Source organism: Cupressus sempervirens, chromosome 3 (assembly GCF_028749045.1).
Source record: "Cupressus sempervirens isolate cs-2001-9-10 chromosome 3, ASM2874904v1, whole genome shotgun sequence".
Classification (NCBI taxonomy): domain Eukaryota; kingdom Viridiplantae; phylum Streptophyta; class Pinopsida; order Cupressales; family Cupressaceae; genus Cupressus; species Cupressus sempervirens.
Window position 1 is genome coordinate 690,663,746 of NC_143120.1, and position 14,459 is coordinate 690,678,204.

The 14,459-nt window shown below is 31.6% G+C and overlaps 1 pseudogene; it reads right to left on the reverse strand.

Annotated features, from left to right (window-relative positions):
- The window catches only part of LOC149568615 (disease resistance protein RUN1-like), a 51,389-nt pseudogene extending 41,060 nt beyond the window's left edge, over positions 1 to 10,329 (reverse strand).
- Positions 10,330 to 14,459: the final 4,130 nt, after the last annotated feature.

A 14,459-nucleotide genomic window follows, 5' to 3' on the forward strand; every position in this document is an offset into this window, starting at 1 on the left:
GTAAAAGCAACGTTTTTAAATAAGATAATTTTCCAAAACTATCTAAAAGCTTCACTAAACTGCATAGTGAAAAATCTTTCTAATTTTTCTAATTGCTTTAGCAAATAAAAATAAGAAAAATCTTAATTTTTAGTTGTAAAAAAATATAATTAATTATAAACTTTATATTTTTGTTGTAGTAAGATTTAATACATTATTATGATTGAATAGTTAACTCAGTCAAATTAAAAAATTAGAATCTAATGATACCATGAGTTAAAATAATTACAAATAAATTAATATTCTAACCAAAATTATAAATTTAAAATAGTTTTAAATTAAATTATAGTACTTACCAATTTATTTCAACACAAATATCATGAAAAATATTTGATTATTTATTGACAAATATTCTTAAGAAAAAATCAAATCAAAATACGCTCAAACCCATTCCAACATTAATCTGTTTGCTTACTCTAGAGGAGTTCAGTTGTTGTAAACCATCTTCATCATACATAGGTAGCCTCTCTCAAATAATTACAAAATCAAGAAGAGATTTTTTCTTGAATAATAATCAGTGAGCCTGGTACCCAGCTCTCCTACAGTAATAATGTACATTATTGATACATTGTTCCTGCACAAGAAAAATAATTGAGTCCTTGATGGGGGAGAGCAATTGCTCAGAAATGTCTTGGCACTCAATTATATTTGGAAGGTTAGGGAGTATGAAATTGAGTTCATCAAGCAGTTGCCTTCTCTCTTCATCCACACGCGTTGATGTGCTCACTATAAAATTGTAGAAATTGTACCTCTTCATCTTGAAGAACATCAGTGAGAGATTGTAGGTCGGTGATTCTCTCCCCATCAGGCGACAACATTCTACCACGTGCTTGGCATGGCTTAAACATCACACACTAAACTGCTTTGACTACTTAGGTGTGATGTGGGCCCATTCCTTCCTCTCCATTCTATTTCCGTTTGGAAAATTTAGCTTCCGCTAATATTGCAGTGACTGTTATGAGTCCCTCCCCATCTGTCTCCTTCACTGTTACCATTAGTTTCTGTCGGCATAATCCCGCTCAAAGTTTTAATTTTCAAAATATTTTTCCTGCTAATAAGTTCTCCAAGGTCAACCTAAACAAATAGGTTTTTGAGAGAAAAGAATTTCCATTTTACGCAACCTTTGCCAAAGTGGGAGCATTTGAACTGGGTACGAACATCCACTACAACTGTTCGAAACACTATGAAGCAATGGACAAGGCACGTTAAAGTGCTTAATAGGTTGCTTCAAAGGAACTTGTCCTATTGAACGAAATGGTTGTAGCATTTGCAGAAAATGTATTTGTTGAAATTGGTTTTTCTAAACTTTGTAGTCTTTGTTAGCATCACTCTTGCTTTGCCAAAAGTGAGATCTCTGAACGGGGTTTAGATAAATGAGAGTTATAATCAATTAAAATGATTCTATATACTCATTAAATGATTTATATAATTTATATATGATATTTTAGTGTATATATTTGAAATTTAAAATATATTTCTTTGAAAAAATATATATAATAAATCTTTAAAAAGTGATTATAATTTTTATTTTTAAAAATATTTTATAGGAATTCATTCCAATCAAATAACTACAACAATAGATTAAGTTATGCATAATTATTTTAAATTATTAGAAATAATAAATATGACTTTTTTTATTCAAATTGAAGTACTTTAAAAAAAAATTGAACAAGAATCACAACGTAGAATCTATAAAAATAGAGAAAACCCCAACACTATGGTGACTAGGTAAAGAGTACTATTAAGATTAAAAATTTATAACTTGTTCTTTGATTATTGCAAATATTATAATATTATTTGAAGTAAACAAATTTACCCTATAATAAATAATACTTAAGATTATCATTTGGACTAAAAAATTAAAATGTATTTTTATAAATTTTTAATAGGATAATCAAATTAATATGAAAAATTAATATTATAATTCAAGTTCAAATTTAAGATTAGACAATAAGCGTTAGTAAAAATTACAAATATAACTCCATTTAGCCATCTTTTAAATAATTTGTTTTAATTTTTTAAAAAAATCTCAATTATCTAATCCTTCACCTTTTTACTTCATGTTCAGTTCTTCTTTGTTCCTCCAAAATACAATGTGAGAAACATAAGGCATATATTTTTGTTTTATAGAATTTTTTATTTGATAAATTTTGATATTATTTTGAAAAATAAATTCATTCTAAAACTACAAAAATTGTGCTTATGTATAATAATATAAATAAAAGTGTTTTAAATAGAATTAAAGAATCTTCAAATAAAACAAATTAAATATATGTTGAATATAATTAATTTTTAATTTGTTTAAATGATATATTTTCTTAAGCTTACATATAAATTGTAATTGTTAATGTTTGCATGAAGAAATTGGATACAATGCACATATATCTCTAAAATAAATAACACCCTCATCATTTAATAAATGAAAATACATGTAAATGTCATAAACCTATTATATATTAAACTATTGTTAATGTCGACAAATATAATATTATGATGGAATTTAATTTTCAACTTCAAGACAACTTATGTAATGTTTAACCTTCAAATAATATGTAGATTCAATTATCTAACGTAGAATATAAGAAAGATGGTTAATATGATAAGATGCTAGAAATAGAATCCAATAATAATAAAATATTATTTAATCTATTTTAAAAATAATATAATATAATTCAAATAAAATTGAAATGATTAGTTATGAGCTGAAATATGATGTGTAAGAATATTGTTTTGACTCAAAATGCGAGGACAAATTTAATAATAGTAAATTGTGATAATTATGTGGAGAGGTGTTCCTATACAAATAGAATATTCAGGAATACTCAATGTCAATAAAAACTTTTATAATTTAAATTGATGTTTCCCTAACTTTTCCATTTTATTTGTTATTTTTTTAAATTGTTAACCAATTTTCATAATGGTATGTGCTCCATATGGATTTCTTACATTAGTTTGTAAGATTTGGCTCTCTAATCTTGGTAGAAGCGTTATTGAAGGGAAATGAGCTTTTATTGATAACAATCCATAGAAGAAGAGTTTTATGTGTATGGGAGATTTTAACACCCCCTTATACCCCTCAAAAAAGCTTGGGGGGATAATCGACTTCTCTGAAAGTATGCAGGACCTCCTAGAGTTCATAAACACTAATGATCTCTTGGATATGAACCTATAGGGAAATCCTTTTACTTCATCCAACAATAGGAAGGGTCAAGACTTGATTTAGGTTAGGTTGTATTGGCTACTTGTCTCGGGAGACTCGCCCCACATCATCCCCTCCTCCTTGGTGAATCTCTCAAGGACAATTTAAGACCACTCCTCGATCTTGTTCAACTGGGTGAATAATATGGTTAGTGGACCTAAACCCTTTAGGTATGAAATCATGTGGCAATCTCACTTGGACTTCAAAAATAAAGTAGAAGAATGGTGGAATATAAGAGTGGATGGGACAACTATGTTCTATCTAATGTAGAAATTGGATAATGTAAGAAAGAATGTCACGGAATGGGCTAAAAGATCCTTTAGGGATGTGTTTAAAATAAAGAGGGATGTTGAGGAGGAGCTCAAAAGGCTACAAACTGCCATGGCGACATGGGATGATACTGAAGTAACCATGCTAGAGGAGGAGATCTGTAGGAGGAAGTGGAAGGAAACTAATCTCTAGGAGGAGATTTTCTAGAAAGAAAGGTCCTGTATTGCTTGGTTGACTAAATGCAAAAAACACATCTTTTTTTTCCATATATCAGCTTCGAAACATAAAAAATGCAACACTATCATCTCCCTGATGGAGGATGGTGGAAGGACTTTATTAGAGAAAGAGGAAATGGGTAGGCATACTATAGACTTCTTGATGAATGCCTATAACAAAGAGGATAGAAGGTGCAACAATGCAATAAGGAGATGTATGCTTAATAATATCCCAAAAGTGTTAGGGATGGAGGAAAATGATTAGTTAAAGAAGAAGCATCAAAAGAGGAAGTGAAGAATGTTGTTTTCTCTATGGAAGCCTTCAAGGCCTCAGGCTCGAATGGATTCTTGCAAGCCTTCTAGTATTTTTGGGAAGTGATAAAAAATGAGCTAATTTGGACCACTAGAGACATTATTAGAACTGGGATATTGCTAAGAAGGATCAATAAAACCTTCGTAGTTCTTGTTCCTAAAATTCAATACCGCAAAACTTTAAGTGATTTTAAACTGATCAGTCTATGCAACACCATTTAGACAGGATTTAGACAATGTTTTTGAAGGTGTTGATCAACAAGATTAAACCCTTCTTGGATAAGGTTATTAGCAGCCCCCAGAAGGGGTTCATCTCAGGTCAAAAAAATTTGGATGCTATGATTTCCACCCACAAGATCATCCACTCCATGGAGAAAAGTAAAATTTCAGGTATGGCTCTAAAACTAGACATATATAAAGCATATAACAGAGTCAATTGGACCTTCCTTATGAAGTTTTGGAACAAGTTGTGTTCAGAAGGGATATTGTGAACCTAATAAAAACTATGGTGGAAACCACTTAGTTTGAGGTTCTTCTCAATGGGACCCCCTAGGGAAACTTTGAGACAGGTAGAGGTTTAAGATAGGGGGGCCCTCTTTCCCCCTACCTCTTCATCATGGTGGCTAAAGTGTTAGGGAGAGTAGTCTGTAGATTGGTTGTGCCGGGTGATTGGAAAGGTATTCAACTAGCTACCACACTGATGCCTGAGGTTATCTAACAATTTGTGGATGATACCTTCATCTTCAATGAGTCCTCTATATAGAAAGCTAAAGCATGGAGGAACTTCCTCTCCAACTATTAGAATTTCTCAGGTCAACAAATTAATCTAGCTAAAAGAAAGATATATTTTTTAACACTACTAAGGTTTTGTAAGTGAAGATCAAAAATATCCTTGGTTGTTAATCGGAGAACCTCTTGGGCGCATACCTCAGGCTTCCTCTATCCATGAAAGAGGTCTCAACCAACTATTGGAACAATTTCTTGGAGAGAATGCAAAAGAAGCTTCCTCAGTGGAAGGGCAAGTTGCTTAGCAATGTAGGAAAACTACAACTCCTAGGTGCGGTGCTCTAGGGAATTCCCATCTACTTTCTCTCAATTTTCAAGATTAGCCAACACATGGTAGACAAACTTGAAAGAGTGGAAAGGAACTTCCTTTGGTCTAGTATGGAGGAGAAGAATAAATGGAGCCTAGTGAATTGGGAGACTATGTGCAAATTGAAGGATAAAGAGTAGCTAGGTATAAGAAGAATGACTGATATGAATAAGGCTCTACTTATAAAAGTGGGGTGGAGACTGGTGGAGAATGAAACTAGTTGGGGGAGAATTATGAAGGCTACATACCTTTCCAACACTCACTTTAGATATAGCCTCCTCAATAATGATCTGCCTAGTGGGTCTAAGATCTGGAATAGCATCCTCAAAAATAGGGCCCTTCTAAGAAAAGGTGTGAGATGGCTGGTTGGGAATGGAAAAAGAATCAGATTCTAGGAGGATAATTAGATAGGTGGGGAAATCTCAGTTACAATAAATTCAATGGCCTTCAGTAAACTCTAAAAAGAATGTTAGGGACAAGGGTGGTGGACTATATTAATGATAGTGGAAAATGGAAAGAACTATCCACTTTGGATATACCAAATAGTGAGAACTCCCTAATCAAAGAGTTGGAGAATCTAATCTGCCACTATGTACTTCATATGCCTAATCACAAGGATGAGGTGGTGTGGGACATGTGAAAGAATGGTTAGTTCTTGGTCAAGTCTACCTACCATATCATCTTTGAAAATAATCAGATTGTGATAAGCTGGAGAAAGATTTGGATTAGTCAATTACTGCCAAAAGTGAACTTCTTTTGGTGGATGGCGATGCATGGCAAAATCCTCACAATTGATAATCTTCAAAGGTGAGGCTTACCAATCACCAATAGATGTTGCCTACATAAGAAGGTAGAAAAATGCATTACTCACCTCTTTCTGGAATGCTCCTATACCCTTAAGGTTTGGTCCTACATCTAGAAAAAAATCCCAATTGATTAGGTCATGAATAGAGGAATGGAGAAATTCATGGAGAACTGGAGCTACCTATTCTACCATATTTGCCTCATAATCCTTTGGTTTCTACTCCCCCAACATGTTTTTTGGGGCATTTGGAAGGAGAGAAACAATAGGGTCTTTTGGGAGGAGGAGAGGGGTGAGGAGATAGTGGGAGAGATTTTGGGCAAGCTCATAACTGAGAATGTTATGGCAGCTAAAGTCAGATTGCCACAAGAACCCCCAACTAGGAAAGAGGAGGATATTACTAAGAGATGGAATATTCTTCCCAATTTCCATAATTTTGACAACTCAAAGATTTTTTTCAGAAGAAATACATGTTAGAACCCCCCCACTCGCCCCACTGTCAAAATAAATTTCTATGGGACAGCACATAAGGGGCTTGCATAGTGGTCAATGTGCTACGAGACAAAAAAGGTGATGTGTTGGTTGCCTACTTGAGAAGTTTGGGTCAAGGAACCAACAATGTGGCAGAAGCCACCGGTTTACTATGGGGGCTAAAAATTGTCCTTAAAATGAAGGTTAGAAGACTTTCCATTGAAGAGGACTCTAAACTCATCATTGATTTGATTCAGGGTTGGGCTCAACCTGGATGGACACTGAGGCACATCCTGGGGGACATATGGCATTATCTTATGAAACTAGAGCATTATGATTTACAACACACTTACAGGGAAGGTAATGGGGTGGCAGATGCCTTGGCTAGGTGTGGTTTTGATTTTGTGAACATTAAAAGCTAGATGGGTATGAAATCGTTACCCAAGAATATGCATTCCCTTGTTTGCAAGGAAAAGACCCCACTAAATCAGGGTCTTTTAAAATTGATAACAACCAGATACTATGCATCAATTTCTTTGGTTGGCAGAACCATTCAAAATCATAGGAAATTGATAGCCAAACACAATGGTCTATTCAATGAAACCGATAACAATTTAACAAAATATATCCAAATTTTTATTTTTTACTAAATTGAATCTAGTTTAAATATTGTTTTGAAGTCCAAGCAAGAGGCATAGAAGAACATGTAGAAGAACAATAGCTTTAAAGAAAGAAGTAGATACCTAAATCTTAAATTTATTTATGTATTTTTTTCATAGTATATATTGATTATTTACTATTAAATGAAATGAACAAAGACAAACCTTACCTCCATGCTATAAATACTTCTTCTATGGATTGTTATTAGCAAGAACTTGTTTACCTTCAGTAGTGCTCTACCAAGATTAGAGAACCAAATTTTTGATTTTACAAATTGATGGAAGAGATCCAACTTATTCTATGGATTTTTATTAACAAGAGTTCATTTCCCTTTAATAGTGCTTCCTAATCTTACAAACAAATGGAAGAAATCTATATGGAGCACAGACCATAATGAAAATTGGTTAACAATTTAAAAAACTAACAAATAAAATGGAAAAGTTAGGGAAATGTCAATTTAAATTATAAAATTTTTTATTGACATTGAATATTCATATAGGAACACCTCTTGACGTAATTATCACAATTTACTATTATTAAATTTGTCCTCACATTTTGAGTCAAAAGAATATTCTTACACATCATATATCAACTCATAACTAATCATTTGTATTTTATTAGTTATATTATATTATTTTTAAAATAAAATAAATAATATTTTATTATTATTGGATTTTATTTCTAGCATCTTATCATATTAACCATCTTTCTTATAAGTTGTGTTGAAGTTGAAAATTACATTTCATCACAATATTGTATTTGTCGACATTAAGAATAATTTAATATATAATAGGTTGATGACATTTATGTATTTTCATTTACCAAATAAAAAATTCTATAAAATAAAAGTATATGCCTTATGTTTGGAGGAACAAAGTGAAAACTAGGTAAAAAGGTGAAGGATTAGATAATTGTGATTTTTAAAAAAATTTAAAACAAATTATTTAAAATTCTTTTATTTATATTATTATACATAAGCACAATTTTTGCAGTTTTGGAATGAATTTATTTTTCAATATAATATCAAAATTAATCAAATAAAAAATTCTATAAAATAAAAATATATGCCTTATGTTTGGAGGAACAAAGAGGAAGTGAAAACTAAGTAAAAAGGCGAAGGATTAGATAATTGAGATTTTATATATATATTTAAAATATGGATAAATGGAGTTATATTTGTAATTTTTACTAACATTTATTGTCTAATCTAAAATTTGAATTTGAATTCTAATATTATTTATTCATATTAATTATGAATAAAAAATATTAATTTAATTATCTTATTAAAAATTTATAAAAATACATTTTAATTTGTTTTTTTTTGGTAAGTAAACGGCCAAAGCCTAGATTAATTATTTTTATGTGTTAAGTGAATTTGAACTCAAGACATCCCACATGAGAGCTCACAAGTTACCATTGTGTTATAGGCTCTTGCCTAAAAATACATTTTAATTTGTTAATCCAAAATAATTTTAAGTATTATTTATTATACAGTAATTTTGTCCACTTCAAATACTATTATAATATTTGTAATAATCGAAGAACAAGTTATAAATTTTTAATCTTAATAGTAGTCTTTGCCAAGTCATGATAATGCAGTGGTTTTCTCTTTTTTAATATATTCTACTTCATAATTCTTGTTCAATTTTTATTTTTAAGTACTTTCAAATTGAATAAAAAAGTCATCTTTATTATTTCTAATAATTATACATAACTTAATCTATTGTTATAGTTATTTGATTGGAATGAAGAAAAATATTTTTAAAAATAAAAAATATAGTCACTTTTTAAAGATTTACTATATATATATTTTCAAAGAAATATATTTTAAATCTTAAATATATACAATAAAATATCATATATAAATCATTTAATGCGTATACAGAACCATTTTAATTGATTATACCTCTCATTTATCTAAACCTTGTTCCAGAGCAACCTGTTTCTTTGAAGCAACCTATTAAACACTTTAACGTACCTTGTCAATTGCTTCACAGTGTTTCAAACAGTTGTGGTGGATGTTTCGAATGCTCCCACTTTGGCAAAGGCTGCGTAAAATGGAAATTATTTCCACTCAAAAACCTATTTATTTCGGTTGACCGTTGGAGAACTTATTAGTAGGAAAAACATTTTGAAAATTAAAACTTTGAGTGGGATTATGCTGACAGAAACTAATGGTAACAGTGAAGAAGACAGATGGAGAGGGACTCACAATAGTCACGGCAATATTAGCGGAAGCTAAATTTTCCAAACTGAAATAGAATGGAGAGGAAGGAATGGGCTCACATCACACCTAAGCAGTCAAAGCTTAGTGTGTGATGTTTAAGCCATGCCCACGTGCTTGCACTATATCGTGAACATTCACCTTGCCTTCACTAGTCACATTTACAAGTGTCGCGCTTTGAAGCTCTTCAAACTCTATCTCTTCAACACTATAGGCCACTAGACTATCTCGCCCCCAATTACAAAAAAGGAGACTATGTCCACCAAACTAGGCTTTCAAACGATTATATACAAAGTCCACCATATGCTCATTCAAATCATCCTCTTCTCCTCATAGCAGCTTTGACTTGAGAGTTTCAACTACTTCTCTACAAGCTCTCACATCCAGATCAGGCTCAGTATACTCGCACAGCCTCACTCAAGCCAATTTTAGAACAAGTGGAATACCTTGGCATATTCTAAGGAGACCATCAATATCTATGGTGGGATCACTAAAGCTTGCTTGCTCGCTACCTAAAGTAGTCATACACAAGAGTTTCTGCGACTCTTTTTCTGGAAGACATTTCACCTTATAATAAGGGTGTTCAATTCTTTCCTGGACAATTGTTTGAATCTCATTCAGGTTCCTAGTTGTTAAAAGAATCCTGCTCTATGGTGGAAGGGATGCTAGGTCAGCTACAGGCAGAAGCTTTTCTAGGTCACTTTGCTTTAGTGCATTGTCAATAAAAACAAAGACTGGTTGAGAGGACTGTTCTTTAAAATACTTGACCAACTCTTCTTGACCCTCATTCAAGCTCATTTACTGAATATTGCAGTCATAAAGGTCTCTTAATATTTGTTGTTGCAATGATTTAAGAGCATCCTCTCAACAATTTTGTTGAATGTCAACTCTACAATATTTATAATTCTTGAGGTCCAGTTTGCTGAAAATTGCATTGGCTAGAGTTGTCTTTCCAATCCCACCTTGTCTATAGATAAGCAACACTTTAATTAATGAACTTCTTACATCTATGAGTTTTGTTATGATGTCTATGGTTTTCTCCATGCCAACTGCAAAACAATATAAATTTCTCGACAAAAATCTATAAATTCAATAATAAGAAAACCTAAATAATATCATATAGAAACAAGAAATAGAATATTTAAATACTAAAATAGAACAACTTCTATTTTATCAACCTCTATTCTATAATTCATCTATATAAAATGGTAAATTACATCTTCTGATTGTTGAACTCTACAATTTTAGCTCCCCTCTTTATTATTAAGGAACTCCTAAATTAAATTCTTGATCCAATCCTAAGTCTCTAAAATAATCCAAACAAATACTACATAAAACAACTGCCTAAAACATAAATAATTAATTCCTAAATTTACTCCTATAGTAATTGCAATGTAAATTGGAGATGAATAGGAAATCATATCGTGAATTGACTTCTACATAACTCTTCCACTACTAAGACTTAAAAAACATGGCACAACAACTACTAAAGATAACTAGTCTCAAAACTAGATGTGTTGGTAATAAACCTACAACTATTACACAAAATGTTTTCAGACAAGATTAAAATAAAACCTTCATCAGAAAGCTCATTACTTAACAGGGGAGAGCAATTGTGGTATAATTGTATTGAGAAGGTCGGAGGGTATGAAATCAAATTCATCAAGCTCTAGCCTTACCTCTTCATCCAAGGGTGGGGTTAAGAGAAATTAGTGAAGCCAAACATTCAAAATCATGAGAGAAAGTCTGCAATGCCCTACATCATTGTATGTTCACATATTTTAAGCACTTCAGTCAATATATATACATCATGTATGTACATGTTTACATGGTGAGTGGCTCAAGATTAGACGATTTACTAAATAAATATATGAATGCAATGGAATTGCTAGGAGGTTGCATTTGTGCTCCAACTTAGTGTTGCCAAGAAGTCAATCCAAAAAAATTGGTGCCACAAATTGTCTTGAAAAAATGTGACAATGGTTAGAATGTTCATGTTCTTAGAGTGTAATTGATGGTATTTTTGCACAATTTTCTTTTCCATTTGAAGGGGTAACATACTATTTATACTCAGGTTTTCTTTCAAGCCTAGATTGTTTTATAGGCTTTTACATGGCGCATTGAGCAATAAGAAAATCCTAATCTAGTTTGGAGTTTGAATTATTAAATCAACTTAGAGCAATTGTGCCTCTCTGCATAGAATATAATCTCCACCATAGGTTGAGAGTTCACAATTGTGGGTTTTGAGTCATATATGTATTATCAAACTTTAAATTAACTATAGAAGATCAATATATACATTAGTTTTTGTGGTTTATTCCTATGCTACCCAATAGAGAGCTCTATCTCTATGAAATGTGCTTCATGTTAACTGATCTGTTGAGGGAAAAGAATAACTAGAGAAGCCACAGAATGAATAAATTATAATGATGATGACAAGGGCCTCTGGTGCCACTGGTCACCAATAAATCTTGGAATAGCTACAAACTGTTTAAGTAGAGTTGTTGCCTCCTTTTTCTCATCTCCTGGATAAACTGATAGATGGACAAGTGTAAGACTATCTATAAGTTGCTTGGAGCTTCTCAGATTATATAGAATGAACATGTATTTTTGAACCTTCTACAAAAATGTTAAGAATTTTTTTTTGTTATAATATTAGGAATTTTTTTTAAAAAAATCTAACAAAAAATGATTTTTCTAATTGCTTTATGTTAGAAGTAGTCAAACCTCCACATCTCCACCTCATTACAACTAAATTGCACACATTCCCTAAATCATCTCCAACCGCATAAAACTTGGCCATTTCTCAATAAAGAATTTAGTCATACCCTTTATTCTTCCATCCACATCTTCCTCTAGAAACATCTTTCAGTAATGCACTCATATTATAGGCCCTCTATATATAGAGGCCATTGCATATGTTTGTAAGAAGTCAGATCAGTGAATAAAATATGCTTCTTTGTTCAGTGTAATTAAAAGTGTTTATTTATGATATCTATTTCATTATCTGGTATTTGTCTTACTACTAATATATCAGATCTATTTTCTGCATGGTATTAGAGCATTATTGACTCTTGGGCTGTGGCAGATTTTTTTTGTGTGATTTTTTTTTTCATTGTAAGTTATAATCTGATTGAGGAGCATCAAAGAAACCTCTAGGTGTTTGGAAAGCCAAGATGGGTTGTGGAATAGATTGTTCTATTTTTTGAAGATTACTCAAGAGAAGGGAAGTTGGCTATTAGCATGTTGTCTATTGCTATGTTAAGAGAAGAATGAGATTGTTTGAGTTAAAATTATGTATTTCATCAATGTAGAGAAAAGGTCATAGAGTTTGATGTGATGTTGTTGGGATGGTGATCATGTCCAATAATCTTACATTTGAATTCTTAAAGGAAGAGATGAGAAAATATGAAATTATCATTGTGATTGTGAACTGTGGTAAAAATACTACGTTATTCAAAGAAAGTATTATTTGTGGATTAATTGCAATGGGGAAGCAAGGTAAAAGAGTGTTAAAGGAAAATGCAAATTTTATTTTTGGGATAGAAATTTTAGAAGAAGAATAAATAGATGTGAAGAAAGAAAATGGAGACTTAATTTGTGAGAAGAATTGTTTGCAAGAAGAACTTACATAGTTAAGAAATGAAATGAATATAGAAAGATGCAACTTTCTAAATCAAATTAATGACTATATAGATGCAAATGGAGAGTTAGAAAAAAAAATTAAAGTTGTTGGATAATGTTAAGAAAAGAAATGATGAATTAAAGGAGAAAATGAATAAAGTAAAAGAAGAGAATTACTTGTTAAAGGATGAATTAGAGGAGAAAATAAAGAAAGTAAAAATAAAATGACATGTTAAAGGATGAACAAAATCAGTCTGTCATTGAAAGAAATGCATGTGTGAAAAAAAAATTAGTATGCGATGTTTCATGTAGTAGAGATGATTTGAATTCACCACTAGAAAAGTGTGATTCTATTGAGCTTGTTTTTCATAAAGAATATGAAAGTGTGGCATCAAATACTATCAATTTTGATAATAAGAATGTTGGATGGAATGTAATGAAGAAAATTGGTTACAAAGGTAAACGATTGGGAAAACATGAACAAGGAATCATAGAGCCTCTTGAGCTAATAATGAGACCAAAGTATGAAGGAATAGGATATATGGCAAATGAAAGAAATGATTATATGGATTCAATCAAATTTGTTCAATGTAAACAATATATGCAATGTTGAAATTGTAACAGGAAAGGACATAGGAAAGACAAGTGTTGGGATCTACATCCATGCAATCTTTGTGGATTAGAGAGTCATTGTTAATGGACATGTTGGAACAGAGAGTGTAAGAAGAATTCTATGGAGAAATGCTTCAAAATGGACAGTGGATGTAGTTATGGATCAAGTTGGAAAATTATCATAGGTATGATTAAAAGTTTGTTTAGATACAAATGTTCGAGTGTGAGGAATAATCAAAACCTATCAAAGTGTGAACTCTCAAGAAGGATTGCAAATGGTTCATGAAAATTAGAATCATCATATACCAAGACATCCATGAGTGAGACTTCATAAAATAGAAAAGCTTAAAGATAGTTTTTTTTGCCATAATTAAAATGATATTGTCTGTTAAGTCCTTGAAGGGTTTGTGGTAATCCAAAACCATTTGTTTAGGTGAAAAACCTAAAATTTTATTGAAGGTTTTATGGTAATTCAAAACCATTTGTTTAGGTGAAAAATCTAAAAATTTCTTGAGGAGTTTGTCGTAAGCCAAAACCACTTGCTTAGGTGAAAAACCTAAAAGTTTGTTAAAGGGTTTGTGGTAAGCCAAAACCACTTTTTTGGGTGAAAAACCCTAAAGCAGAGATCAATTGCACTAGTTGGGGGAAATCCCAAAAGGTTAAGGGTGAACTAGTTACAAACCCAAAAGCGTGATAACAAGAGGAATAAATTTTCCATAGTGAGAGTGATAGGGGAAACAAAAAAAATTATGTTGTAAATGGGTACCTCAAAAGGCTTAATCTGGAGACCTATCCTATTTAAATTTCTTATTGTAATTTCTCCCACTGAAAAAATCTTTAGTAGTAGAAATTAAGGGAGAGTGTTAGAATTAGTCAATCCTCCATGTCTCCACCCCATTGCAATTGGATTGCACATATTCCCTAAATCATCTCTAACG